Source organism: Aquarana catesbeiana, linkage group LG03, assembly GCF_042186555.1.
Source record: "Aquarana catesbeiana isolate 2022-GZ linkage group LG03, ASM4218655v1, whole genome shotgun sequence".
Classification (NCBI taxonomy): Eukaryota; Metazoa; Chordata; class Amphibia; order Anura; family Ranidae; genus Aquarana; species Aquarana catesbeiana.
Window position 1 is genome coordinate 147,617,764 of NC_133326.1, and position 19,958 is coordinate 147,637,721.

Genomic DNA, 19,958 nt, shown 5'->3' on the forward strand with positions numbered 1-19,958 from the left:
TGGGTCCTGCCCCAGGGGACATGGATCAATGCAAAAAAAAGTTTTAAAAACGGCCGTTTTTTTCAGGAGCAGTGATTTTAATAATGCTTAAAGTCAAACAATAAAAGTGTAATATCCCTTTAAATTTCGTAGCTGGGGGGTGTCTATAGTATGCCTGTAAAGGGGCGCATGTTTCCCATGTTTAGAACAGTCTGACAGCAAAATGACATTTCGAAGGAAAAAAACCCATTTAAAACTACTCGTGGCTATTGCATTGTCGACAATACACATAGAAGTTCATTGATAAAAATGGCATGGGAATTCCCCACAGGGGAACCCCGAACCAAAATTTAAAAAAAAAAATGACGTGGGAGTCCCCCTAAATTCCATACCAGGCCCTTCAGGTCTGGTATGGATATTAAGGGGAACCCCGGCCAAAATTAAAAAAAAAACGACGTGGGGTCCCCCCAAAAATCCATACCAGACCCTTATCCGAGCACGCAACCTGGCAGGCCGCAGGAAAAGAGGGGGGGATGAGAGTGTGCCCCCCCCCTCCTGAACCGTACCAGGCCACATGCCCTCAACATTGGGAGGGTGCTTTGGGGTAGCCCCCCAAAACACCTTGTCCCCATGTTGATGAGGACAAGGGCCTCATCCCCACAACCCTGGCCGGTGGTTGTGGGGGTCTGCGGGCGGGGGGCTTATCGGAATCTGGAAGCCCCCTTTAACAAGGGGACCCCCAGATCCCGCCCCCCCCGTGTGAAATGATAAGGGGGTACTTACTCCTACCATTTCACTAAAAAAGTGTCAAAAATGTTAAAAATGACAAGAGACAGTTTTTGACAATTCCTTTATTTAAATGCTTCTTCTTTCTTCTATCTTCCTTCATCTTCTTCTTCTTCTGGTTCTTCTGGTTCTTCCTCCGGCGTTCTCGTCCAGCATCTCCTCCGCGGCGTCTTCTATCTGCTTCTCCTCAGGCCGCTCCGCACCCATGGCATGGGGGAGGCTCCCACTCTTCTCTTCATCTTCTTCTTCATCTCTTCTTCCTTCTTCTCTTCTTCTCTTCTTTATTTTCTTCTCCGGGCCGCTCCGCACCCATGCTGGCATGAAGGGAGGCTCCCGCTGTGTGACGGCGTCTCCTCGTCTGACGGTTCTTAAATAACGGGGGGCGGGGCCAACCGGTGACCCCGCCCCCTCTGACACATGGGACATGACGGGACTTCCCTGTGGCATTCCCCGTGACGTCACAGGGAAGTCCCGTCAAGTCACCGTGCATCAGAGGGGGCGGGGGCACCGGTTGGCCCCGTCCCCCGTTATTTAAGAACCGTCAGACGAGGAGACGCCGTCACACAGCGGGAGCCTCCCTCCATGCCAGCATGGGTGCGGAGCGGCCCGGAGAAGAAAATGAAGAAGAGAAGAAGAGAAGAAGAGAAGAAGGAAGAAGAGAAGAAGATGAAGAGAAGAGCGGGAGCCTCCCCCCATGCCATGGGTGTGGAGTGGGCCGAGGAGAAGAAGATAGAAGACGCCGCGGAGGAGATGCTGGACGAGAACGCCGGAGGAAGAACCAGAAGAACCAGAAGAAGAAGAAGATGAAGAAAGAAGAAGCATTTAAATAAAGGAATTGTCAAAAACTGTCTCTTGTCATTTTTAACATTTTTGACAGTTTTTTAGTGAAATGGTAGGGGTAAGTACACCCTTACTATTTCACACAGGGGGGGGCCGGGATCTGGGGGTCCCCTTGTTAAAGGGGGCTTCCAGATTCTGATAAGCCCCCCGCCTGCAGACCCCCACAACCACCGGCCAGGGTTGTGTGGATGAGGCCCTTGTCCTCATCAACATGGGGACAAGGTGTTTTGGGGGGCTACCCCAAAGCACCCTCCAAATGTTGAGGGCATGTGGCCTGGTACGGTTCAGGAGGGGGGGCGCACTCTCATCCCCCCTCTTTTCCTGCGGCCTGCCAGGTTGCGTGCTCGGATAAGGGTCTGGTATGGATTTTTGGGGGGACCCCACGCCGTTTTTTTTTTTTTTTTGGCGCGGGGTTTCCCTTAAAATCCATACCAGACCCTTCTCTGGTATGGAATTTAGGGGGAACCCCACGTCATTTTTTTAAAAAATTTTGGCCAGGGTTCCCCTTAATATCCATACCAGACCTGAAGGGCCTGGTATGGAATTTAGGGGGACTCCCACGTCATTTTTTTTTTTTAAATTTTGGTTCGGGGTTCCCCTGTGGGGAATTCCCATGCCGTTTTTATCAATGAACTTCTATGTGTATTGTCGGCAATGCAATAGCCGTGAGTAGTTTTAAATGGGTTTTTTCCTTCGAAATGTCATTTTGCTGTCAGACTGTTCTAAACACAGGAAACATGCGCCCCTTTACAGGCATACTATAGACACCCCCCAGCTACGAAATTTAAAGGGATATTACACTTTTATTGTTTGACTTTAAGCATTATTAAAATCACTGCTCCTGAAAAAACGTCCGTTTTTAAAACTTTTTTTTGCATTGATCCATGTCCCCTGGGGCAGGACCCAGGTCCCCAAACACTTTTTATGACAATAACTTGCATATAAGCCTTTAAAATTAGCACTTTTGATTATTCATGTTTGTGTCCCATAGACTTTAATGGTGTTCGCGTGTTCGAACAAACTTTTTTCCTGTTCGCATGTTCTGGTGCGAACCCAACAGGGGGGTGTTCGGCTCATCCCTACTCAAGGTTAATATCCGTAGGAGGATGATTGAGAAGTAGGTCATTTTCATACTCCTCTGTGAGAAGACTCAAGAATGTCTTAAAACTCGTGGTCCCTAAGAAGTTCTTTTGAGGCAGGATTGTACATTCAGAGTTGCCTTTAGTCAACATCCTTGATAAGGCATCAGCCTTAGCATCCCTTGACCAAGGTCGATACAAGATAATAAAATGAAACCTGGTAAAGAATATCGACCAACATGCTTGTCTACAAGACATCCTCTTGGCAGAATCAATAAATTGTAGATTTTTATGATCAGTGGATGCTTAGCCTCTTCCAGCAAATGCCTCTATTCAGAAAAGGCTTCCTTAAAGTGGATGTAAACCCACTCGAATCCTTTCTAAACTACTGCCATAGTGGTTATCTATAAGGATATACATACCTCCTGCATGTATCATTGTCAGGGCTGGGCTCAGCCCTTCCTTCTCTGAGCTGGCCGCTCAGCTGTCGGCTAATTGCCAGCTCCCATCTCTCTCCACATTTACCCAGCTGTTGATGATCCTGCTTGTCAGTCCTGCCTACGTAAGCTGTCCAGTCCAGAGGGGCTCTGCCCTCGACTTGGTCACATCACAAGATACTATGCGTTCCTGCTTAAAGACTGGCTTTGCTGACATCCTTTCTGACTCCAGATCCTGCTTGCTGTTCCACTACTTTGATCCCTGACTTCTGCTTGGCTGACTATCTGTTCCAGTTACTGAACTTTGGCTATGTTTTGACTACGTTTGTTCTTTTTACTTTTATTATTAAAAAAGGGTGATTTAACTGTACTTTTGTCTTGGTCTGATTTCATGGTTTCTGATAATCAGTATCTGTCAAATGTCTCCCCTCTGTCTGTTATGAGACCCAAAAAACTGCAAATTCTGTGGGTGGGTCTGTTGTCCGGAGATCAGTGGGTGGAGTCATGATGTCAGTAGACTCCCCACACATCTCTACACTCCCCTTGTTAATATGCATTTTCTCCTGTGTATTTCTTACACTGAACTTCTGCTATGATCACTAACATCCAGTCAAAACCCAGAAAAGTCACCACGCCCAATCATGCTGAGGTGTGGAGAAGCTAATCCTGGGAGAGCTGGAGAAGAAAGGAGGAGAGGACCTGAAGTACACAGAATGTCTCTCTCTGGCTCAAGCATGAGGAAATCACCTATGTGTATATGATGTTAATACCAAAAATAACAAATGTGTCCAAAATCACTGAATGTGAGTGAGTCCCCTGTGAAGTAAAAAATATTATAAATGCAAAGTGCTCTAAAACGCATGTGAAAAAATCTCATATACAGTGAATAGCTGTATCTCGAAAGTGATCCCTATATCTTAAAAATGTATATAGCTAGGGAGCCAACCTAATTTGTAAACAATCGTGAGAACAATTATGGTGATCCGCATGAACAGTGATTAAAATACATAAAAAACATATGAAAAGCGAAGACCTGAAAAAAACAATCTTAATGTAAACTATTGTTGTAAATATTATGAAATTGACCCCAGCCTGTGGGCATTAAACAATCACAAAAAAGCAATAAATGCAAAACAGTCCATATATGTGTGTAGGCAAAAAAGAAAAAATTATATAGCCAGTGGTAAATTAAAATAGAAAAAAGTCCGCAAAAGAGTCCCAAAGAGTGTGTCCCACTGGTGAAGGGAAAACGTAGTCACAGCTTTCAGCTTGAGATGTTCCGTCCTTCACTCCACCCCCACTCGTGTGTACACTTACCGGATTGCCTAACCCCTGCAGGGGTAGAAGGCAAATGCAGACAGTCCTGCGATGGCGGAACCGGGAAGTGATCCTCCGTCCAGGGGTGCTATATACTGCTCCGGCGTGATGTTATCCCCAATGATAGTTATCCGTATGAAGTGAGAAAAGAAAATACTTCATAGTGTGAATCCATAAAAAGTAGAAGTTTTATTTAAAAAATCCATATAGTAAAATTCGTAGTCCATAAACTAAAGCTAAAAACAGTGCTCAGATAACCGGCTCACAGCCGAGGGCAGCGCGGTGAGGCGTGCGTTCCACCGCCCAACAGCTGAAACCGGAACTGTCACAAACAGGAAGAGAGATGCTGACGTGTGCGTATCACGAGGCCACGCCTTACGCGTTTCATCATCAAGACGTCATCTGAGGCGCGGCCATCTTGGTACTCCACACGTCTATATAGGGAAACGGAGGTGCCATTTGGCCAATCGGATACTAGACCCCTTTGTGTACGGATTAGGGAACATATCAATAACATTAAAAAAGGCTTCCCTAAACACAACCTCTCCAGACACTTCGATGAATTTCACCACAGGGACCCGTCTGGCCTCATTTTTTATGGGATTGACACCATAAAAAATCATTGGAGGGGGGTAGCAAGAGGATATTGATATCACAAAATGAAACAAGATGGATACATCGCTTGGATTGCCTTGTCCCCAGGGGCCTGAATGTAGAGATAGACCTAAACTGCTTCTTGTCCAATTTTTAAGGGTCCTTTTTCCACTAAGTCAATACCACTCTTAAACTTTTCCATTTCACCTTTTTGTGATTGAATCCTGGGCTGTACATATTTTATACTTACATTTTCATTTAAGTTTCCTAATTAGATTTTATCTATTTTTAACTCCCATTTACAATAATGCGTAAGTCTCTGCACTTTATATGGCTCATACTGTACCCCTTCTAATTAGTACCACAGATTAGTATATAGGCCCTCAATCAATTTTCAATTAGCTATCATGTTTGTTTTTTATTTTTTTTTTTTTTTTCTCTCAACATTTTATATAGATTTTTTACGGATCTGTATTGGGAACAAATTCCATTAGCACCACAGATCAGAATACAGGCTTCTACTCAATTTGAGTCATGTAGATTTCTTAAACCTTTTCTTAAATATTCCTTAGACCTTTTCCACGAATGTTAATATAGTTTATGTAGGCCTTGATTATGTATGTGTTTTTTTTTTTTTTTTTTGTTTATGGAGTATAGAATATCTATATTTTTTATGTGTATTTTTTAATGTGTATTTTTATTGCTGCCCCCAACATTTTTTGGCTTACACCACCTTTCATATATATTTTTTCATATATATCAATAAGAATTTTTTATACAAGTTAACTTCAATTTTTTTCATATCTATCAACCAGAATTTTTTCATATATATTATCTAGCATTTTCATTTTCTTTTCTTTTATTTTTTAAAAATTTTTTTTAATTTTTGTTTTTGGCCCCCCCCTTTTTTAACTGGAGTCACATATCGTTGGGATATGTAATAAAATGCATCTGGTAGGAGGGGACGTCCCCTAGCTGATTGTTTACCCTTATGACCTGACTATAATGTTATCTTATGCTGTGGCTTCCCATATCAAACGGAGGCGCCTAAAATACCATTATGTATTTCCTCCACATGATGGCGCTAGACCAGCAATAAGGATCGTAATTGGTCTCTTATGGGGATTCTAAGGGGCGGTTTTCTAGCATCCGATTGGCCAAATGGCACCTCCGTTTCCCTATATAGACGTGTGGAGTACCAAGATGGCCGCGCCTCAGATGACGTCTTGATTACGAAACGCGTAAGGCGTGGCCTCGTGATACGCACACGTCAGCATCTCTCTTCCTGTTTGTGACAGTTCCGGTTTCAGCTGTTGGGCGGTGGAACGCATGCCTCACCGCGCTGCCCTCGGCTGTGAGCCGGTTATCTGAGCACTGTTTTTAGCTTTAGTTTATGGACTACGAATTTTACTATATGGATTTTTTAAATAAAACTTCTACTTTTTATGGATTCACACTATGAAGTATTTTCTTTTCTCACTTCATACGGATAACTATCATTGGGGATAACATCACGCCGGAGCAGTATATAGCACCCCTGGACGGAGGATCACTTCCCGGTTCCGCCATCGCAGGACTGTCTGCATTTGCCTTCTACCCCTGCAGGGGTTAGGCAGTCCGGTAAGTGTACACACGAGTGGGGGTGGAGTGAAGGACGGAACATCTCAAGCTGAAAGCTGTGACTACGTTTTCCCTTCACCAGTGGGACACACTCTTTGGGACTCTTTTGCGGACTTTTTTCTATTTTAATTTACCACTGGCTATATAATTTTTTCTTTTTTGCCTACACACATATATGGACTGTTTTGCATTTATTGCTTTTTTGTGATTGTTTAATGCCCACAGGCTGGGGTCAATTTCATAATATTTACAACAATAGTTTACATTAAGATTGTTTTTTTCAGGTCTTCGCTTTTCATATGTTTTTTATGTATTTTAATCACTGTTCATGCAGATCACCATAATTGTTTTCACGATTGTTTACAAATTAGGTTGGCTCCCTAGCTATATACATTTTTAAGATATAGGGATCACTTTCAAGATACAGCTATTCACTGTATATGAGATTTTTTCACATGCGTTTTAGAGCACTTTGCATTTATAATATTTTTTACTTCACAGGGGACTCACTCACATTCAGTGATTTTGGACACATTTGTTATTTTTGGTATTAACACCATATACACATAGTTGGACAGCGCCAATTCCCCTTCCCAGAACAACTTTAATATTTTGGATCTCACTTCGGTGATTTTCACTTATAAGGGGGGCAGCAGTCCTTCCTTTTCCATATTCCTAAGCGCGGAATTTTTTGTTATTCATGAGGAAATCACCTGCCTGTCAGAAACCATGAATCAGACTGAGACAGAAGTACAGTTAATCACACTTGTTTAATAATAATAAAAAGGTAAACAGAGTAAGCGTAGTCAATACATAGCCAGAGTTCAGTAACCAGATCGGGTAGTCAGCCAATGCCAATGTCAAAGAGCCAGAGATCAATCTAGTAGTACAGCAAGCAGGATCAAGAGCCAGAAGGGACATCAGCCGAGCAAGTCTTCAACAGGAACGCAGGTGAGATGTGACCAAAGGCGAAGGCAAAGATGAAGTGAGCTGGACGGCTTTAAGTAGCAGGGACTGATGAGCAGATCATCAACAGCTGAGTCACTGTGGAGAGCAAGGAGCTGGCAATTAGCCAACAACTGAGCGGCCAGGTCAGAGAAGGAAGGGCTGAACCCAGCCCTGACAGTACCCACTCCTCAACAAACCCTCCCCCTCGGAGGACCACCGGGCTTGAGGGGGAAACGTCTATGGAAATCACGGAGGAGGACAGGGGCATGTACATCCGAGGATGAGACCCAAGAGCGTTCTTCCGGACCCTACCCCTTCCAATGCACCAGGTACTGTGTGCGCCCACGGAACCTATGGGAGTCAACAATGGATTGTACTGTACTTCATACTCCTCATGGTTCTCAACCTGTATAGGGTGAGGACGTGGCACCGAGGTGGTAAAGCATTTGCAGACCAAAGGTTTCAATAAGGAGACATGAAACACATAAGAGATGTGCATACTAGGAGGAAAGACCAACACGTAAGCTACTGGGTTACTCCTGCAAAGGATACGGAAAGGCCCAATAAACCGAGGTGCGAACTTCAAAGAAGGAACACGAAGTCAGAGGTTGCAAGATGACAGCCAGACTCTGTCCCCAACCTGGTAGGAAGGCGCAGGCAGGCATCTGCGGTCAGCATGGAGTCTGTACCTATCGTTAGCATGTCGCAAAGCCTCCTGGACTTGTGCCCAAGTCCACAGAGATAATGCAGGAATACTCTGCGGAACAAACGAGGCAGGCAACACGGAAGGTTGGAAACCATAGTTCGCCATAAACGGGGAACAAACGGGAAGCTGAATTCAAGGCGCTATTGTGAGCAAACTCCGCCCATGGTAAGAGGTCTGACCAGTTGTTATGATGGTCAGAAATATAGCAATGCAGGAATTGCTCCAAGGATTGATCGGCTCGTTCTGTGGCCCCATTAGACTGCGGGTGATACGCAGAGGAGAAAGCAAGCTGAATACCTAACTGTGCACAAAAGGCTCGCCAGAACCGGGACACAAACTGACTACCCCTGTCTGAGACAATCACCTTGGGTAGCCCATGTAAGCAGAAGATCTCCTGAGCAAAAATAGAAGCCAGTTCCTTAGAAGTAGGCAACTTCTTGAGTGAAATACAATGCAACATTTTCGAGAACTGGTCAACCACCAAAAGGATAACTGTGTTGACCTGGATGTTGGGTAACTCCACAATGAAATCCATAGACAGGCAGGTCCAGGGCCTCTCTCCATTGGGTATGGGTTGTAGGAGGCCCACGGGAAGGTGTTGTGGAGTCTTACTCTGAGCACACACGTAACAGGCAGCTATGAAGGCGGTTACATCAGCACGTAGACTAGGCCACTCAAATTGTTGGGAAATGGTCCAAAAGAGTTGATTCTTCCCAGGGTGGCCAGCAGCCTTGGGAGAATGGTAAGTCTGGAGCACAGCAGTACGGAGACTCTCAGGAACAAAGCAGCAACTCTCGGGAACAAAGCAGCGGTCACAAGGTTTCTCAGGATAAGCATCGACCTGAGCAGCAAGAATTTTGGCACCCAAAGGAGAAGTAAGACTGGTATGAACCATAACCAGAATACGAGCAGGAGGAATCACATGAATCGGAACCGACTCCATCTTGGAAGTGGAGGAAAATTGTCGTGACAAGGCGTCAACCCTTACATTCTTAGTACCGGGTAAGAATGAGACAATGTAATTAAAACTTGACAAGAAAAGAGCCCATCGAGCCCTTCTGGGAGAGAGGCGCTTAGCCTCAGACAAGAATGTGAGATGGTTAGTAAGAATGAGAACCGGCACAGTGGTACCTTCAAGGAGATGTCTCCATTCTTTCAGGACTAAAATGATCGCCAACAGCTCTCTGTCACCAATCTCGTAATTGCACTCTGCCGGTGACAATTTCTTGGAAAAGTAGCCACACGGATGCATAGCGCACTCAGAGTTAGGACGTTGAGACAGAAGGGCGCCAACTTCAATCTCAGAAGCATCAACTTCTAGAATAAAAGGCATCGTAGGATCAGGGTGTGCCAATACAGGAGCAGAAACAAAGGCAGCCTTAACACTCTCAAAGTCCTTAATGGACTCCAGAGACCAACTTTGTGGGTTGCCGTCTTTCCTGGTCATATCAGTCAGGGGCTTGACCAGAGATGAAAAGTTACGAATAAACTTCCGATAATAGTTGGCAAAGCCAAGAAAATGCTGCAGAGAATGTAAACCCATGGGTCGAGGCCACTGTAGGACTGCTGAAAGTTTCTCTGGGTCCATCAAAAAACCAGCAGTGGAAATGACAGGAATTTAACCTGTTCACAATGGAATTTGCACTTTTCCAATTTGCAATAGAGATTGTTTTCTCTTAGTCTCTGAAGCACACAACAGACATCTGTGTGGTGGCTCTCGAGATAAACCACCACACATAACTGCAACAAATCTCGGGGGACATCATTAACGAACTCCTGGAAAACTGCCGGAGCGTTACAAAGACCAAAAGGCATTACGAGATACTCATAATGACCTGATCTGGTATTAAATGCAGTTTTCCACTCGTCACCCTCCTTAATCCTGATGAGATTGTATGCCCCTCTCAAATCAAGCTTCATGAAAAACGTTGCTCCCTTGAGGCGGTCAAATAACTCCGTAATCAACGGAATGGGATAGGCATTAATCATGAAACGATTGAGACCATTATAATCGATACAAGGTCTCAGCTCACCACTCTTCTTCTTCACAAAAAAGAAACCAGCAACCTCGAGAAAGTGCTTCTGCAACATACTCCTCCATGGCCTTATTCTCCAAGACTGACAAAGGGTAAACCCAGCCACGAGGGGATATTGCACCAGGTTGAAGGTCAATTGTGCAATCATACGACCTGTGTTCAGGCAAAGTACCGGCTTGACCTTTTTCAAAGACATCGCTATAATCGCGGTACTCCTCCGGCAGGGAGGAGAGTGAAGAGGTGCACAGGACCTTGGTTACCTTCTGGAAGCATCTCTCACTGCACTGTGGTGACCAGGACAGAACCTCAGTACGGAGCCAATCAAAAGAAGTTTTGTGCCTCTGTAACCAAGGACAACCAATAACCAGCGGAAACTTAGGTGAGGAAATAACTTGGAATTGGATTATCTAATGGTGAAGGGCCCCTACGGCCATGGACAACGGAACAGTCTCATGAGTCACATGGGCAGGCTGTAGAGGTCTCCCATCAAGAGCCTCAATGGCAAGTGGAGTGTCACGCAGCTGCAGCAGAATCGTGTGCTTCGATACAAAGGTAGCATCAATGAACAGGCCTGCAGCCCCAGAGTCGATTAGAGCCTGTATCTCGACAGATGACTCAGCCCAAGACAGGGTAACTGAAACCAGGGGCTTATCTTTCTGGGAAACTGGAGACGAAACAACGCCACCTAAGGTCTGTCCATGACAGAACCTCAAGGTTCAGGCGTTCCCTGGACGGGTAGGACAAGACTTCAAAAAGTAACCAGCCTGGCCACAATAAAGGCACAATCTCTTCCACCTCCTAAGGTCTCTCTCATCCTCAGAGAGACGCGTGAATCCCAAGTGCATGGGTTCATCTTTACAGACTGACTCGGTACCAGGAGGCATGGGAGGTGAGGGAGGCAAGGGTGGGACTGCAAAGCTCAGAGACAAATGTACAGGAGGCTTGCACCAACGCTCCTTAAAAAGAGAGTCTTTCTCTGAGTCTGGAGTCAATGAGGATGGAAAATGTGATCAACCTCTCCAGCTCAGTGGGTATATCTCGGGCTGCTATCTCATCCTTGATGTTATCTGAGAGACCATGAGAGAAGGCAGCCACAAGGGCCTCATTGTTCCAAGCAACCTCTCCTGCCAGAGTACAGAATTCAATGGCGTAATTGCCAACAGTTCTCGTACCCTGTTTGATGGACATGAGGCTCTTAGCAGCAGAAGCGGAACGTGCGGGAACGTCAAATACACTTTTGAAGGAAGCCGCAAATTCTGGGTAATTTAGGACCACAGGTTTTTTCATCTCCCATAGAGTGTTTGCCCAGGCCAAGGCTCTCTCAGAAAGCAAAGATATCATGAAACCTACTTTGCTTCTGTCCGTGGGAAACGCCTGGGGCAGCATCTCAAAGTATATCTCAACCTGGTTGAGAAACCCTCTCCATTGAACTGGATAGCCCCCAAATCGCTGGGGAAGTGGAGCGGAACCAGACATGTCTCTTTTAAAGGTAATACTCGAGGCGGGTGCCTGCACAGAGACTGGAGCAGGAGCAGGGACAGCCATAGTGAAAGATTCCAGGTGAGCCATGCGACTCAGGAGCGTTTGTAACACCAAGGCAAGCTGACCTATGCGGTGATCCTGGTCATCCAATCTGGAAAAAATATTGCCAACAAGTGGACTGACTGCATCTTCTGAATTCATGGCCTTCGCCTACTGTCAGAAACCATGAATCAGACCAAGACAGAAGTACAGTTAATCACACTTGTTTAATAATAAAAAAAAGGTAAACAGAGGAAGCGTAGTCAATACATAGCCAGACTTCAGTAACCAGTTTGGGTAGTCAGCCAATATCAGAGAGCCAGAGATCAACGTAGTAGTACAGCAAGCAGGATCAAGAGCCAGAAGGGACGTCAGCCGAGCAAGTCTTCAACAGGAACACAGGAGAAAGTCTCTGAGATGTGACCAAAGGCGTAGGCAGAGATGAAGTGAGCCAGACGGCTTTAAGTAGCCAGGACTGACGAGCAGATCATCAACAGTTGAGTCACTGTGGAGAGAAAGGAGCTGGCAATTAGCCGACAGCTGAGCGACCAGCTGAGAGAAGGAAGGGCTGAGCCCAGCCCTGACACTGTCACTCACAGCAAGAGGGAGAAACTGACTCCTATTTCTCTATGTGTCTGTTTTTATCTCACTGAAATAAGATAAGAGGACTGTTCAGAGCTGGATTAACTCTTCGTGGCAGGACTGGGCACAGATGACATGAAATCCTTTACTGTACAAGGTGCAAGCCTTAGTTAAAACATTTTTTTCAGGTTTACATCCACTTTAATTGCCAGCAACTCCTTATTCACAATGTCAAAATTATTTTCAGCTGACAACATTAAGAGAGAGAAATACGCACAAGGATAAAGCTGAATCTTTTCTCATTTTTGCTGAGAAAGGGTAGCTCCCATGACAGTGCCTGAGGCATCCATTTACACTATAAAAGGAATTTCAGGATCGGGATGTACCAATATTGGTGCAGAAGTGAAAAGAGTCTTTAGCTTAATTCGTGCTATCACCTTAAAGAAGTTTCTTATGAATTTTCTGCAGAAGTTGGCAAATTCAACAAATCTTTGTATTTCCTTAACATTTCTAGGGGCAGGCCAATCCACAACTGCTTTGATCTTCTCAGGATCCATGTTTACTCTTTTAGGAGAAATAATATATCCCAAGAACCACATCTGGGTTAGTTCAAACTCACATTTCCCCAATTTAATATAAAGTCGGTTCTTCCTTAACTGTTTAAAGAAGAAATGAACACCGCTCTAGGGCCTCTTCATAGGCAAAAAGTAGATCATTCTCGGTATGGAGGTCACAGGTGCTGGCTTAATGCTGATCGCAATAGGCATGAATAGATTCTGGACAGCCGCACTCAAATAATAGCCGAGTTTATTGAAAGATACACATCAAAATACAGAGGATCACAGCAGACAAAGACGAGCTGACGTTTTGCACTGGCGTCAGTGCTTACTATAAACTCGGCTATTATTTGAGTGCAGCTGTCCAGAATCTATTCTTAACTGTTTAAAGACCGGGCAAACATGCTTGCGATGCTCCTCCAGGTTATTAGAAATAATGAGACTATCATCCAGATAAGCAATCACAAACTGGTCCAATAGATTTCGAAAGTATCATTGATGAAGTGTTGGAAAGTTGCAGGAGCATTGCAGATGCATAACCACGGTCTCAAAATGCCAATACCTGGTTCTAAAGATTGTTTACCATTCGTCTCCTTGACTAATGCAGACAAGGTTGTATGCCCCCGTAAGTTTAATTTTGCAAAGACTTTGGCAGAGCGGTGTCTTTCCACCATTTCAAAGATTCAAGGAGTCTTTAATTCAGGTTCTGACAGATTGAAAAGGCCAAGGCTTTTTTTTCAAACAATAGGTGCTGGAACTTAACTACGGCCCCACAAAACCTCTCCCCCTACACACACCCTCCAAATCACATCAAATAGTGGGTTTGTTCAGTCAAATTTCACGACAACAGTAGGAGGGTCTTAAAGGGGCATTAAATACCAGGACTGCATTGCATAGAGAGTGCAGAGCTGTCACTTGTAAACACAGAAACCAGACTTCTGTGTTTACAAGTGATTGTGGTGAGCAGGCACCAAAGGGTCTGAGCCAGAGGTGGTGGGACTGAGTTCCACCAAGTTCCCTCTGAAAAAAAGCCCTGGAAAAGGCAACCAAAAGGTATTTCAGCCCCTGGGAGCAATTCAATGGAACAATCATATGGGCAAAAAGGAGGTAACTTATCGCAATCATCTTATCACAGACATCCCGGAACACATGATATTGTGGAAGCAGGTTGTTATATGACTGCGTAATAACCACATCCACCTGTGATTCCTTGACCGGTGGAGAACTTGTTTGATAAGGTTCTCTACAGTATTCCTTGCAATGGGGGGACCTAAAATGTATAATCCATGCTTCCCAGTTGATGGAGGGATTTTGGGTGAAATACCAAGTAATGCCCAGGATGACAGGAAATTTGGGTGATGTAATCAGCTGAAAAATGATGGTCTCACGATGGTCAACCTGAAATTGGAGTATCAAAGGAACTTTTTAATGGGTAACAGGTACTGAAGTTAGGTGTAAACCATCCACCATCTCCATATTGATAGGGGCAGATTTATTTATTGTTTGGATATTATTGCTGTGGGCAAATTTTATGTCCATAAAGCTCCCCTCCAGTCCATCATAGCAGAGCAAGGAATTTCAATGCGTTCTGAGAAAAATGTAATAGGGATGACAAAATGAGATAGTAGAGAATTTACTTTATTCTCTTCATGAATCAATGTGGAGATAGATTGGGTAATAAAGTATATTAGTTCAGGCACAACCACATCAGTCACCGCAATTGTTCGTCTAACCTTCTTAGGACAGTTAACTGCATAATGATCACACGATATAGACATAACTTCTCAGAACATTTTCTCTATTTCTCTTGAGTAGAAATGGATCTCTTAGTAGCATCAACCTGCATAGGTTCAGGAATGTCAGAATCTGGAGAAACTCTTGGATCCTTCTGAATAAATAGACTAGCAGGGAATCACATGCCATCATTACTTCCAAACACTCCCAATCTCTCCTTCTTCCTTTCTTTAAGTCTCTGATCAATTTGGATACATACTTGGATGAAGGCCTCAAGATCATTAGGAGTCTTCTACTCTGGCAAGCGCATCTTTTACCTGTCCAGAAAGCCCTTAGCAGAACTGACTTTTTTGTGTTTCAGGGTTCCAAGAGGTATCTGCGATCCAACGTCTGAATTCAGCTGCGTACTCACTCAGCAACAGAGAGCCTACCCTGCTGCAAACTAAGCAACTTTGCTTCAGTTGGGATCATCAAAAACCTGAATAATCATGATCACAAAAGTCTCAAAATTATTCAGAGTGGCACTGTCTTGTTTTACATAAGAGGAGGCCCAATTTTTATTGGTATTTGATCACCTCTGCGGTTTTTATTTTTTGCGCTAGAAACAAAGAATGTTCGATAATTTAAAAAAAAAAAAAAATTTTTACTTTCTACTATAAAACACATTCAATAAAAAACTTTCTTCATCAATTTAGGCCAATATGTATTCTGCTACATATTTTTAGTAAAAAAAATCCCAATAGGTGTATATTATAGATGCTTTCTGTTGAAGTCGTGATGACAAAACGCGTCAATGCATGACCTTATGGCAACCCGAAGGGACACGTGCATGTCATTACCAGGAAGGAACAGCCAGATACTTTCAACGCAGTGGATGCGGTGGATGGCAGGCGGCATTCTATACTGATTGGTGATAACACACAGTTTGATTATTCAACCAAATGCCTGTTACAACTTATGTTGTGCAAGTGTGGTTTTAAGGGGGTGGTCATCTTGAATAAACTTTTAAAATAGTATCATGCTATGTGGAGCCTTTTTTTACATGACTAAACCACACTGGGCGGGGGGCGTGTCTGGATGTCAAAGTGATTGGACGTGCTGCAGAGAAGCTCCGCTGGGCCCTCTGCAATCCACTGCCATCCAGAACCCACAGGACCTGGAGTTTACCCTAGACTCTGCCCTACGGTCACTGGATACTGGCTGAGCTGTTCCCAGGGACAATTGAGGGATTTTGCCAGCGGACTGAGCTGTTCTTAGGCCGCGGCCGGCCTCACACTACAGACGCCGGCCGCCATCTTGCGGCCTACGAGACCTCCAGCGTCCCTGGACTCGAGTGCCGCGATCAGCGGAGTGGAAGCGATCGGCCGGCCTGAAGCCACGTGTGCTGTCCCTGGAGCAGACCGGACTGTGGGGGGACCCAGGATCCTGAATAAAACGCTGCGGAAATAGGCCCTGGACACCCGTGGCCTACAGTAGTCCCGAGGCCTGTGAGGCCTCCAGCATCACCGGACTCTAGTGCCAGGATCGGAGGTAAGGGAGACAACCAGCTTACCCTCACATACAGTGGGCACCTCCTGGACATAGCAGACAAGTCCGCAGCCTGCACAACCCCCTCACGGATCTCAGAGAATCCAGGACAGGTTCTTTTGGGGACATCCAGTGCCGGCCGCCATCTTGCAGCCTAGCTTGCAGTATGGGCCCACACTCTCAGGTACTGTGCCCTAGCTACACTGTGCTTTCCTCCCTGAACCCCCGCACATACAGTATTTAAGCTCTGCACCCACGCTGACAGGGTGACACCACTGCTCTCCCAGTCCTGTCTTTCCTCCCCAGTCCCCCCATTGTCATGGAGGCTGGGTTCTGATGGAGAGTAACCGACCATGGATGGCTGAAGACACACACCCCTGAGTTCTGTGCCATCCCGACAGCACAGTACACCCGCGTTTTACATGGCGGCAGCTAGCTCACACTCCATGGAGCTTACTGACCCTCAACAAGGCACCATACAGAGGTATCTACTTAGAACGGCGCCAATTGATCCCCGGACCCCCAAAGACAAGATGGCGCCCAGCCGCAACCCAAAGAAGACCAAACCTTCCACTTCCACTCCAGCAGCAGCCTGCATGACAGAGGACAACAATGAGAAACTCCAGGGTTCCAGAGGAGAGCCATCAGCCTCTTCTGCGAGGTCAGTCACATCGCATGACACAAGCACCGGGGAATCTCAGACAGTCACACACCCCTTGTCAGGAGAACCCATTAGAACGGAAGCTGCAGCCCTCCTCTCTGCCTTCAGAATTGATTTTGAATCATGGGCAAGCAAAATGGAAGATTCCCTACATGTGGAGCTAAACGCTCTGAGACAAAAAGTCACAGCGAATGAGGAATCAGTATCGATCTTAACCACTGCTCAAGATGACCATGAGGCACGTATAACAGCTCTTGAATCCTCATCTGCGACGCATCTCCGTCGCCTACGCCACCAGCAACTCTGCTTAGAAGACAGCGAAAATTGTAGTCGCAGAAATAACATTAGACTGCAAGGCATACCTAAGGCAACATCTGGAGCAGAAGTGAAACCCACTGTCATAACTATCCTCAATAAAGTACTTGGAAGAGAGGCAGCATCACCAAATGAATTGGATCATGTTCACAGAGTAGGAGGGCCGGGGGGGGCCCGAGATGGTCGCAACCGCGATGTTCTATGTCGGGTCCACTATTACACCTTAAAAGAGGAGGTCATGCGAAAGGCATGGAGCCTGGGTTCAGTGGATTTTTTTGGAGCCTCTATCCACCTGTACCCCGACCTGTCTCGCAATACGCTGTACATGCATCGAGTGGTGCACCCTTTACTTGACCTTATACGGCAAGCTGGAGCTTCCTATACATGGGGACACCCCTTCAGCATCAAGGTGACACGGGGAGACAGCAGGTTCACGCTCTCTGATCCGGACCAACTGCCTGACTTTTTCCTCTTTATTGAACAAGAAACGGTAGACGTCTTGAACTGGCTGGACTCTCCAGATGATAGATCAAGACAGTTGGGACTTGGCCCACTTCCGCAGCGCCGCAGACGTCCTAGGTCTAGATCAGTTTCTTCCGGCCCATGGATAAGAAGACCTACTTCCCCAGAAGATGAACTCAGAAGCTAGTTGGAGACTGATGACTTGTTTTGTCTTACTATGCCACTTACATTTTCGAGGGATCCCAGCAGCTTTGCCGCATTTTTGGGCGGCATGCTATGTTCTATGATCCCTTAACTGTGATTTTCCTACTTAAAATCCGAGACCTCCAGTAAGCCTGGTAAAGGATGTAGTGAATATAGGGTTCGGATCTACTGGCTCTTTTCCTGCTCTTTGCCAATTTATTATTTGGCTGGGGTTTGGGAGAGAAAATAGATTATAGTCACTTTGTGACTCTCAATATGATGGGCGTCAGGTAATGCTAATATACACTAATGTTTTTTTCTAGGATGTTCTGCTTTGTTTCAGATTGTTCCCTCTCACCCCCTCCCTATATGACATGTGATGGGGGGTATGTGGTGGAAGTGGGGGATACTACCCTGGGGGGAGATTTGACACCCGATTTTAATCAATCTCTGCTACAGGAGATATAGGTTTAAAAGGCGCCACATATGGAGCAGTTGGATGCCTCCTCGGGTGGATCCCCCGCTCCTCCTATCCTTCCTATACTCATATTAATGTTTTGGCTAAATAACTTTTTTACAAGCGGAGCCAATGTAATTATTTTTTATATACTCCCAGGTTAACTACTTGAACTCAATGCACATATTTAGTTGACTGTTATCATCTGTTGTTGTTAAGCTGCCTTATGCCCCACACACGTTTTAAATATTAAGTGTGCCACATATACTATATACATGCCTGATTCGCTGTCGGGATCACAGCTCAGGTCCATTCATTTCGACCTTTCCCCCGCAGTAGGACAGGCACTGTTTGTGCCTAAAGCGTGATATTTCACGCAGTGTTTTGCGTTAGCGAACACATTAGCTTTCCAGACACACGTCTTTTCATTTATACCTTACTTCTTTTATTATCCTCACGCTCTTCTCTTATTTCTCCCTCCTCTGCATCTCACCTCTCTTCCCCATCCTACCCCAAACTGCTCTATATACCTTTCCTCTATATCTTATTACTTTCTTTCCTAAACAGCCTCTAGCACTCCAGCATGGCTCACACGGTGACCTCACACCCCCACTTAAAATTTTGTTCATATAATGTAAATGGGCTTAACATAGCTTCGAAACGTGGGCAAATTCTATACCAGATGCACAAAAGACAGGTCAACGTGCTTTTGTTACAATAAACCCACTTTCACTTTGACTCCACCCCTTCCTGCTCCAGTAGATATTTTAATAGATGAATTCACAGTACCAATCCGGCACAAAAATCTAAGGGAGTATCTATTGCGTTCCATAAAACACTTCCTATTGAACTGCTCGATCATATGGCAGACCCCCAGGGTAAGTTTTTATGAAAATCTCCTTATGGGGGACTAAATTTACAAAAGCTAATATATACTTGCCTAACACACACCAACTCCCATCGGCCTTGCAGTATTTAAAGCCTCATATATCGCACAAAATGCACTACCTACTCTAGATGACGAAACAATAGAGGACCTTGAAGCTCCGGTCTCGGAAGACAAGGTTGCCCGCGCCATTACATCTACCCCATCTGGTAAAAGCCCGGGTCCTGATGGCTTCACTTCAAAATTTTATAAACAATTTGCTTCCCTCCTTACTCCCTTCTTAACAAAAGTATTTAACTCCATCTCTGAGCGATCAGTGTTCCCGCCGCAAACCCTAGAGGCACATATCACCCTTATCCCAAAACCGGACAAAGATCTGACTATATGTGCTAATTACCAATCCATTTCGTTGATAGGGGTAGATCTGAAGGTGTATGCGAAGGTACTAGCTAATAGATTACAACCATTGTTACCCCGTTTAATACACCTAGATCAGGTTGGCTTTGTGAGTGGAAGAGAGGCGCGAGATAACACCCTGAAAACACTTCTCATTGCGGATTATGCTCTGGCCCATAATGTCTCATTGTGTCTTCTCACAGTCGACGTGGAGAAGGCCTTTGACCGCGTCGACTGGCAATTTCTCCGCCTATCACTACAACAACTAGGTCTAGGCCAAAACATGATCTCCAGAATAATGTCCCTCTATACATCTCCCTCCGCTAGGATTAGAC